Source organism: Psammomys obesus, unplaced genomic scaffold (assembly GCF_907164565.1).
Source record: "Psammomys obesus unplaced genomic scaffold, mPsaObe1.curated_primary_1811, whole genome shotgun sequence".
Lineage (NCBI taxonomy): Eukaryota > Metazoa > Chordata > Mammalia > Rodentia > Muridae > Psammomys > Psammomys obesus.
The window spans coordinates 17836103-17846893 of NW_026592118.1; the positions used below are offsets into that span (position 1 = coordinate 17836103).

At 36.4% G+C, this 10791-nt stretch overlaps 1 long non-coding RNA gene across 1 annotated transcript; it reads left to right on the forward strand.

The window, feature by feature from the left end:
• Positions 1-522: 522 nt before the first annotated feature.
• Positions 523-9994, forward strand: LOC129680901 (uncharacterized). Its single transcript, XR_008720755.1, has 3 exons — positions 523-535; positions 8819-9038; positions 9867-9994. It is a non-coding gene; the product is annotated as an uncharacterized LOC129680901 (long non-coding RNA).
• Positions 9995-10791: the final 797 nt, after the last annotated feature.

The following is a 10791-nucleotide window of genomic DNA, read 5'->3' on the forward strand; positions in this document are numbered from 1 at the left end:
TGTGTGTGTGTGTGTGTGTGTGTGTGTGTGTGTGTGTGTGTGTGTGTACATCTCTCTCTCACAAGCACACTCACATACACCCCAACATACATACACACATGTGAAAGAGAGGAGACAGAGAAAATCAGATTTCTATGATTTAGCTGACACAGGTCCCTGTGATTGAGCTGGAATAGCTTTCCCTTATCTCTGAATGCTTTTGCTTCTCATATTGTGTCCCTTTCTGAAAGAATGCCTGAAAATCTACTCTATGTTTTCTGTTCTAGACTAGGAACTCCTGAGGAAGCACCTGGAAGTTAACTTCACTCTCACAATGCATTTGTCAAGTGTTGCTCAAGAGAGCAGAAGAGAAGCCTGCCTCCGCTAGTTGCAAGAAAATCACAGACATAATATCCGCCTTGAGGCTCCCTTGCAAAATCTTACTGAAGCTAGGATTTGGTCTAAAATCACTTATTTTCCTATCTTGCTTATTCTGTAACTGTCTTTTTTAGAATAATTTCCTTAATAATCATTTACATCCGATCATATTCTCAAGGTATGGCTCTATGAAGCCCTGCTTAATATTTTTCTGTTTGTTTCTATAGATGAGAAAATAGAAGTCCTCATATTATAAATTACTTAACTAACATCAGCAAGAATGGGGTTGTGATTTGATTCATGTCCATGTGACTTTAAAGTCATTATCCTAGGTTACATTTAAAGACCTTATTAACCTTATTAGTAAGTATATATTGTGAGTTGATCTTTGTAAGTAGAAGTGAACAGAGAACTTGACATTTGATTGACCACAGACACAAAAATTCTATCCATATGTTAAGAAATCTATGTCTCATCTAAAAATCCTCGTCAAAGATGTACAGAGAAGTTGCATGCTTTGAAAATGATAGCAGTTCAGTAGATATTCAAACAAAGACTCTATTGATATCTAGGCTCACCTGAGCATTTCTGTTTTGTTTCCTATTGCTTCTGTAATAAAAATAACACAGAGATGATAGTTTATAGACCACACTCATTTATACAGTTAGGGTTGAGACTTCTAACACAGATCATCCTTAGTTACAGTCCAAATATTAGAGTCTGTGCTCTTTCTGGAGGCTGTGGGGGGTGGGGCACTCCTATTTCTTTATCTGGTTTGCTCTGTATCCAAAATCATGATACCTGTCAGAGTCCTTCATGCATCCCATCACACTGATTCAGACTCCCACTTTTCAAGACTCCTGTGATTATACCAGACCATCCAGAAAATCCAAGATCTTATTTTAGACTTAGCTGATTTAGCAGTTTAAGTTCCATATTCAACTTCTCCTCACTTTGCCACATAGCATCTCAAACTCAGAGATTCTGCTGATTAGACATTGAAATCTTGTGGGGGGGGGGGTGCACAGCTCTGCCTACTATAGCCTCACAGAACACACTGTCTCCTGTCCTCATTTTATCACTTCAAGGTGACAGCCTGCCTGCAATGGACATCTCCCTTCATATGCCTATAAGGTTGATATCCCAGGGAAGTTAAGATAATGTGGATTTTTTACAACACTCAGATATTAAAACAAGACCCTTGCTATATTAGGAAAGTCAGAAATTTCAAAACTGAAATTTGTGACATTCATATTAAAGCAAGGATAGAAAATACTCTAAACAGTCTTCCACCACATTTTAGGCCTAGGCCAACTCAAGATTCTGTCTGAAACACAGCCCTCTATCTATCTGGTTTATACTTATTTACCTGAAGACAGAACCCTGGAAACAACGCTATTTTAAAAATAAGTTCGGCTGCTTTTTCCTATTGCAAAGACCACTGTTAGTCATGTGTCCACATGTTCTTGTGGAACTGTGACTTCTGAGACACTTCCTTGCTTTCAAATCTGTCTTCTACAGCAAGAATGGGTGACAATGTGTAGCACAGTACCCATGTCATGATATCTTTGCAGTCGTAGGACCTGGCACATTGTCTGGCACAATGTCAAAGCTCACTAAATTGTTTTCACTAAGGCTAAATTTATGGTTTCAGAAGTTCTATCTAATGTTGACTCTAACCCACAAGAGGAAGACCTGTATGAAAAAAAGCTTCAAGTCTCTGAAGAAAGAAATTGAAGACTCTGTTGCTCTCCTTGTGGAGCTCCTGTCCCCTCCAGGACGTTCAATCTTCCTCTTCTTTCATTAGATTCCCTGCACTCTCCCCAAAGTTTGGCTATGAGTCTCAGCATCTGCTTCTATATCCTGTTGAGTAGAGTCTTTCAGAGGCCCTCTGTAGTAAGCTCCTGTCCTGTTCCCTGTTTTCTCCCTCTTCAGATGTCTATCCTGTTTGCCTTTCTTAATGAGGATTGATCATCTTACCTAGGGTCCTCCTTCTTGTTTAGCCTCTTTAGGCATACAGATTATAGTATATTTATCCCATATTATATGTCTAAAATCCATTTATAAGTGAGTATATACCATCTGTGTCTTTCTGCTTCTGGGATACCTCACTCAAGATGATCTTTTCTAGTTCCCACTGTTTCTGAGACTGATACTCCAACCGAAGATCATGCATGGATATCACCTCGAACCCCTGCACAGATGTAGCCCAAGTCTCCAAGTGGGTTCCCTAGTAAGGGTAACAGGGACTCTATCTGACATGAACTCAGTGGCTGGCTCTTTGATCACCTCCCCCTGAGGGGGGAGCAGTCTTACCAGGCCCAGAAGAAGACAATGCAGCCAGTCCTGATTAGAACTGATAGGCTAGGGTCAGATGTAAAGGCAGGAGGACCTCCCCTATTAGTACACTTGGAGAGTGGCCTGGGAGGAGATGAGGGAGGGATGATGGGATTGGGAGGGGATGTGGGAGGGGTTACAGCTGGGGTACAAAGTGAATAAATTATAATAAATAAAAAATACATAAATTTTAAAAAGTAATTGAAGAAGATATCAACAGATGGAAAGATCTCCCATGCTCATGGATCAGGAGGATTAACATAGAGAAAATGCCTATCCTACCCAAAGCAATCTACAGATTCAATGCAATTCCCATCAAAACACCAACACAATTCTTTACAGACCTTGAAAGAACAATTCTCAGTATATTTCTCATATATAAAAACAAAACAAACAAACAAACAAAAAACTCTGAATAGCTAAAATAATCCTGTACAATAAAAGATCTTCTAGGGGTATCTCCATTCCTGATCTCAAGCTGTACTATAGAGCAACAGTAATAAAAACTGCACAGTACTGGTATAGAAACAACTGGTGAATCAATGGAATCATATAGATTTTTATCTCTTTTATTATAATATAATATAAAATAGATTAAATATATATAAGTATAAAAATAATACATATATCCATAGTAATGACTTAGAATTGTAATATATATGTATACATATATTGAGATATCTGTTGTTAGGTATTGAGATATTTATAAATGAGCATGAATTTAAGAAAAGAAATTAGATTCTTTAGAACTTGAGGCAGCGATGGGTAAGAATCTGAGTGATGCTGGTGACAGTGCTGATAAGAGCAGGTGATGCTCTTTGTAGTGAGTCCAAGGACAAGTTTGTCATATGCTTATTCTTTTACATAAAAAACAATCTAATTATGTTGATTTGCTTTGCATAGTGTAGATCCTCAGACTTTTAATTAAAATGAATTTGTGAGGAATTCCTTACCTCTTATCAACCTTAGCTTTTTTATTTGTATCTCCTTTTTATTTAAAAGTTCATATAGGTTTCAAGTTTCATTCTATAGTGTGTTAACATTTGTACTACTATAGACTATATTTTTTTCCTCCAAGCATTGCCTAAATTATGTTACAAGGTGGTTAGCCATAATACTGAATAGCTTTATTTATAAATAATGACTTAAAATTTATTTTTTGGAAATTTCATACATTTTCCTATGTATTTTGATCATATACATCAATTAACTCCCTTCAACTGCCCTGGTGCTGCCAATTATGACTCTTCAGCTTCATGTTCTTGTTTTATTTTCATTAATAACCTCCAAGCCAAATTAGTTCTACTCATGTACTCATGAGTATGGAACCATGCATAACCTAATGTTATGTCTCCAAAGTAGGAAACACCCCTCTGGAGTCATCACTGCCAATAACTCCTCCATCTAGAGTTGGAGGGACCACCCCACTCGCGTTGAAACTCTGACAGGCTTGATATTATGTAAGTCTTGTGAAGGTAACTACAGGTGTTGTAAGTTGATGTGTACCTTACCTGTGTCATTGCTGGTCCAGTCCAGTGATTGCTTGGCTTTGCCCAGTCGAAGTCCAATAACTAGAATTGAATGTCCAAGTCAGGAAAGAGTTTCAACTGCAGAGAATGTGCAAGCAAATGCTTTAAAATTCTGGCTTTATCCAACAGAGAGGGAAATAGAATAGCAAACTCTGACCAAACGCAAAACTTGGCTAAATTGACAAGAGTCTTAGATCATTTCAGTTGCTAGAACTTTTTAAAAGAACTTTAGTTCTTATACAGTACTTCTGTATGAAATTCATGGTCATGAAAGTACACAGAGTGGGAAAAAGATCTGCTTAAACAGTTTTCTTAAAACTAATCAAGAGGGAGGACCCTGACTAAAATGCTCAATCCCCATCCCGAAAGGCAAAGAGGATGGACATCAGAGGAAGAAAAAAACAGGAAAAAAGTTAGGAACCTGCCACAGAGGGCCTCTGAAAGCCTCTGCCCTGCAGACTATCAAAGCAGATACTGAGACTTATGACCAACTGTTGGGCAGGGTGCATGGAATCTTATGCAAGAAGTGGGAAATAGTAAGATCTGGAGAGAACAGGAACCCCACAAGGAGAGCAACAGAACCAGAAAATTTGAACACAGGGGTATTTCCAGAGACTCATATTCCAACAAAGTACCATGCATGGAGATAACCTAGAACCCTTGCACAAATGTAGCCCATGGCAGCTTTAGTGTCCAAGTGGGTTACATAGTAATGGGAAGAGGGACTGCCTCTGACATAATCTCATTGGCCTGCTCTTTGATCACCTCCCCCTGAGGGGAGAGCAGTCTTACCAGGTCACAGAAGATGACAATGCAGCCACTCCTGATGTGATCTGATAGACTAAGATCAGAAGGAAGGAGAGGAGGACCTCCCCTATCAGTGGACTTGGGGAGGGGCATGTGTCAAGAAGAGAGAGGGAGGGTGGGATTAGGAGGGGAGGAGGGAGAGGTTTATGGGAGGATACAAAGTTAATAAAGTGTAATTAATAAAAGTTAAAAAAAAAGTTTTCTTAAGTCATTGCTCCAGCATAACCATGGAGATTCTAAGCTGTAGAGAAGTTTGATTGGCTCAAGAAAACACATGAGAAATGTATCTATTTTTTTTCTGTTACTTTTAAATTTTTTCCTAAGTTTTACATATCTTAATAGATTCTCCAAGGAGAATTCCCAGTACTTTTGTTATTATATTCGGCCTATTCATAAAATATAGTAGGATGATACTATCTGGACCCCGATACATAATAGTTCTTCGTACTCAATCTACACACTGTCTTGTGGCTCAAATATCAATATCTGAGTTGCCATTTCTTTTTCTTTTTCTCTCTATTTATTTGGATTTTTCATTCTTCCATCATAGTTCATAATCTAGTAAGCTCAAAAAAACATTATCATATTTTTATTTTCAGGCTTTTCTTAGTAGAAAATTTTAGACACTGCAAAAACTTGAGATACTTTGATTTTATGATATCAAATAGCTTTTCTATTTCCTTTTCACCCCTCCACTCTTTGAAATTTAAATAAATAGTCCACTTTCCCACTTTTCATTCTGTGAATTCCAAGTCTTTTAAAATCATCTTATGAATTTTAATGTACCCATATATACAGAAAACCTCTTAAGTGCAATTTGCTTGTGTTTTACTTCTCTGGTCATAATAGCAGATATTTGTTTAATATTATTTTCCCTCAGCTTCTAAGAGGTACATCTTAATTTTTCTAATATCTTCTTCGTCTTCTCAGTATATGCATTCAAATACCTCTTCAAGCTTAAACAGTGAGTAGTACCTTGTTTTGTATAATGCTATGTTGATGATCTTCATTTTAATCCAGCTTAATGTTAATCTTTTTTTTTCATTTTACACACGAGGTGTGTGTGTGCATATGTGTACATGTATGTTCACATGTGAATGCATGTGTCTGTGCAGACCTTCATGTACTTATGTGCATAAATGTGGGGAGGCCAGAAGCTGATGTTACATCCTTGCTTGATTTCCTCCTTGTTTACTGACATGGTCTGTCAACAGAAATCACAACTCATTAATTTGGCTAGTATGTCTAGCCAGCTTACTCCAGAGATTTCCAATCTCTACCTCCCAGGTGCCGGGAGTATAGACAGGCCTCTATTACCACTCATCATTTACTTGGCTGCTGGGGATTCTACATTCATCAATAGTGAACAAATATGTGGGGCCAAGTAAGCTGTGGGAAGAAATTGAATGAATTAGGTTCTGAAATAGGTACAGTTAAATGCATTTCCTAGTATTTGGATAAATATATTTTGAGATTTTTTTAATTTTATGCTTCTGTCAAATGATTGCAAAATATACATGCTGGTGAGCTTTGGAGACAATGAGAATGTAGTTCTTATCATAATAATTTTAATAATGTTTGAAGATGCCCAGGCATTCTTTCATAAGGTATATTTCTCTTTTAACAATTCTGAGAGTCATAGAGGTCTAAGAATGTTCTGGGTGCTAGTGATCTTATTCTAAGCTTCTCATCAAAATATGTGTATTTTATAATATCCCTATAACATGACATTATGTTAAACATGTGCATATAGTAATTATGAAGTACATAAATGCATTATCTTCAAAGTACTAAATGTAATTCATGTAATTTATGCATTCACTGATACCCATCCATTTGCTTAAATGTGAGACTCTTTGAAATTCTAGATTAAATAAAAAATATTTTTAACTCCTATGTAATCAGCTACTGAACTCATAACATGTGACACGGGTCTTTTCATTATCTTTCTTCCAGATTCACAGTTTAATGTTCAGATCATCCCAGCTTGGCTTCTGAACTATTTTCTTTGAGACCGTAACTTTTCTTTTTGTTCCACACAAAAGCTGAGAGGACAAAGGACACGATGTTAGCAGGAAGAAAAGGAACACATAGCTATCAGTGAACACGAAGAGAAAACTGCTTGGTAGATTAAATGCGAAATCAGCTGACACTAATACATTTAAAAATTTTAAAGGGTTTAAAATCACCAGATGATTCAAATCTGGAAAAAGATTGTAAGAACGCGACACAACTGTCTCTTCTATAATCTATCAAAGAGAATGAGTCTTAAAGTTAAAGCAGGGCAAGTTTCTCTAAGAGAAATTATAAGATGGGCACTGATATAACTGGAAATCATTTTATCCTTTTATAGGATTTTAGTCTTCCACCTTCCTTTACTAGATCTCAGAACAAGAAAATTATCCAGAAATTTATAAGACAATTGGATATCAGTGTAAAGCTGGACGTTAAGGAAGCCAGTCAAACTTAGGTGAAAATCAAAGCTGCTACAAATTTATGAAGATAAAAAGATAAATTTCATGTCACCTAGTTACAAAGTTGGAGAGAGAACTTTGACATCGAGAGAAAAAAAATGATAACATAAAGCTGGAATAGAATTGAGAACAAGTCATGGCAATCATTTTTATCGATCGAGAGTGACTTCCCCACTGCACATCTTCGTCTGTTTAACTACTAGGTGTGCATGCCAGCATTGCCTCGGTTATCGCAGCACTATATTCTCAGACGCGAGGCTCCCACTGCGCTGCTTAATATCAATAATGTTTGATTTTGAAATTGCTCTAGTGTTCTCCATATAGGACTGCACAAATTCGGCCTGCTACGTTCCTCTCAATAGCTCTGAAAGCATTCCATATCCTTCTGTTCGGTTCCTCATGGTGATCTGTTTTCAACTTGTAAATCATGCCAACTACAAAGCCTCAGTAAAAGTAAATTTCTTGGATATATTTTTCAATACCCTGCAATTGGATTTCCTGTGTTAGGCTGTGTTTAAGATGTAATTTCTCTTGTCAACAGTGCAGGTGGTAAGAGAACTAGAAATAAAGATATATCACCTTCATTTGACATAAATAGGTGTTTGGGGATTGTTGAATCAAAATTGAAGAGGCAAGGGGCAGAGAGAGTTTATGTGAGTGTGGGACTGCAGAATTCAAGGATTCACTAAGGTATTTTATGGATTACAAAATAACAAAAATATTACATTTGCCCTTCAAAACTCCAGGAAGTTTTAAAGAATATTAATTTATAAATAAATGCCAAATTCCCACATTACAGAAAATGGTAAATAAAAATGTAATTTTTCGTAGAGCCAATGGAAATTCATTTCCTTGTTTTTTTTCCTCTGGAGACCATTTAGATCTGTCTTCAAGGCTAGAAAAATTTACAAAGGAAATATTCTTCAAGTATTTAGAAATATCTTTTATATTCTGCCCAAAATGTTGCATTATTTTTCATTTTACCTGTTAATTTTGCACTAGGTTTATCCTTTTGTGATGACTCACTAACATCTCTGAAAAGGTCCTTTTTTTCTGCTTTTATCATATACATTTGGATATTAGTGAAAAAACATTTTTTAGAGAATAGAGGGGCTGCCGCCAACTAGCTATTCCTTGGAGTCTTTACTACACCAAATGTTGTTTGGCAATTTCTACTATTTTTCTCAGCCTAATTTACAAGAATGAAGAGTCAAGAAATCCAGGGAATATATGTTTAATATAAAGTTGTAAATCTGGTGCTTATTCTGTGTTTGTTTGTTTATTTGTTTGTTTGTTTTTTTCCCCATGCAACAGCTTTACACATAAAGAAAGTGAAAAGCTTAGAAAAGGCTCGGGGAGCAGCACCACTTCTGCCTTACAGCAAAGGAAAAGGCTCTCATAAGGTGGAAGTTTTAAAACAGAGCCTGAGTGACAGTTTCAATTTGGGAACAATCTAGAGGACCGACCCTTCAGCTGAGGGGGAAGAAAAAAAAATGCATTTGTATCCTAAAGTAGGAATGTAGTCTGCCTGAAGGTAGATCATTTTTATCTTTCATTGATTTATGAAATTTCATATTTCACTTGATTGCAGCATCCCATAGCTTAGCTTGTAAGGCTTTCTACATTTTCGATATAAAGTTAATTCTCCATGACCCTCTATGACACACTGTGTGCGTTAGTTCATGCTTCTGTGAACTTTTATATGTTATTTTTCGGGATTCTTCATTTATTCGTTCTTGCCTGATAGGTTGTGGGCAACTAACCTAACTCCACTTCAAGCTCTGCTTCTTTTAGGAGGCCACATCTGAAGTTCTATCTTCCCCCCATTCATAAAATGCTTCATCACTGTGTCATCATCGTACTAGCATTTCATAGGCTGCTCCAAAACTGCTAATTTGCATGTCTGCTTGCATCATAGTGACTTTCTTTGGACTATAAATGATATTAATTTATAATATCACCATAGTACTTATGTAATATATAGAACAGGCAACAGTATTTACTGAATAAATCGTTAAACACATTAAAGAATTTCATAATGAATTAGTTAATATGGCATTTACCTTCAAAATATTTTCAATGATACATCTATCTTGGTTATAAGCCAATATTCACTAGATTATTTATCATTATTTATCATCGTTCAAAATAATAAAACATTAAAAAGTGATTGCTCATATTTGATGCAAATTATATTCATGAAAACAAGTGAAAATAGCAATTTCTGCAACAATTCTTAATTCAACATCTCTTTTACAAAATGATAGATGTTTCTGTGTATTTCAATGTATCAGCACGAGAGAACTACTCATGAAAATCATGTTTTAATCTTTATTTTAATGTTTTGTTTCTTTCGTTTTAGGTTAAAGACATTGAATTAATGTTTGAACCATTTACTCATTACATGTTCCAGAACACAAGTTCTTAAGTTGGAATCTGGGTCCTTTTCAACTACTAGGTGTGTGCCAGAAACAGAGTCCTGTATATGAGGATGGGAGAAGAAAGACTGCCAAAGGAGTTGTGAAAAGCAGCAGTGATTTGATATTTTAATTACTTCTTTTGTATTTTAAGATAATAATGTAATTATATCATTTTCTCTTACCCTTTCCTTCCTGAAAACCTCCTCTTTTTATCCCTTCTTGCTTTCTTTCAAATTCATGGCATCTTTTTTCATTAATTGTTCTTATGCACATGGTCACATGTGTGCGTGTATGTGACTTGCTCAGTCTCTATAATGTCACTTGTATGCATGCTTTCAATCACCTCCTGTTAGTGATTTCATTTTAAGGAGCTTTCCCTCTGTTCTGTTTCCTGGTGTCAAGCCCGAGCAAATCATGCATGTAAAGTGAGGAGAACCGGCTGATCATCTTTAAAAGTACTCTTCTATGTTTGTCATTGTACAAATTTATACTTGAAAAATGTCATAGCTACTGTCATAGTAAATGGAGCCAAGATCAAAGGAAAGGGACAAAAATAGATAAAGCTAATGTCTGCTCATGCCTAGCCATCTTTTCTTTTCTCTCTCGGATTTACTGAAGCTTAGCACAATGTCTCTAGCCTTTCATTTATGCCAGTGGTTCTTAGCCTGTGGGTCACCAGCCCTTTGGAGGTCAAAGGACCCTTTCACAAGGGTTGACTAGGACTATCAGAAAACACAGATATTTACATTATGGTTCACAGCAGTAGCAAAATTACAGTGATGAAGTTGCAATGAACATAATTTTCTGTTTGGGGTCACCACAACGAGAGAAACTGTGTTAGAGGGTCTTAGCGTTGGGAAGGTTGAG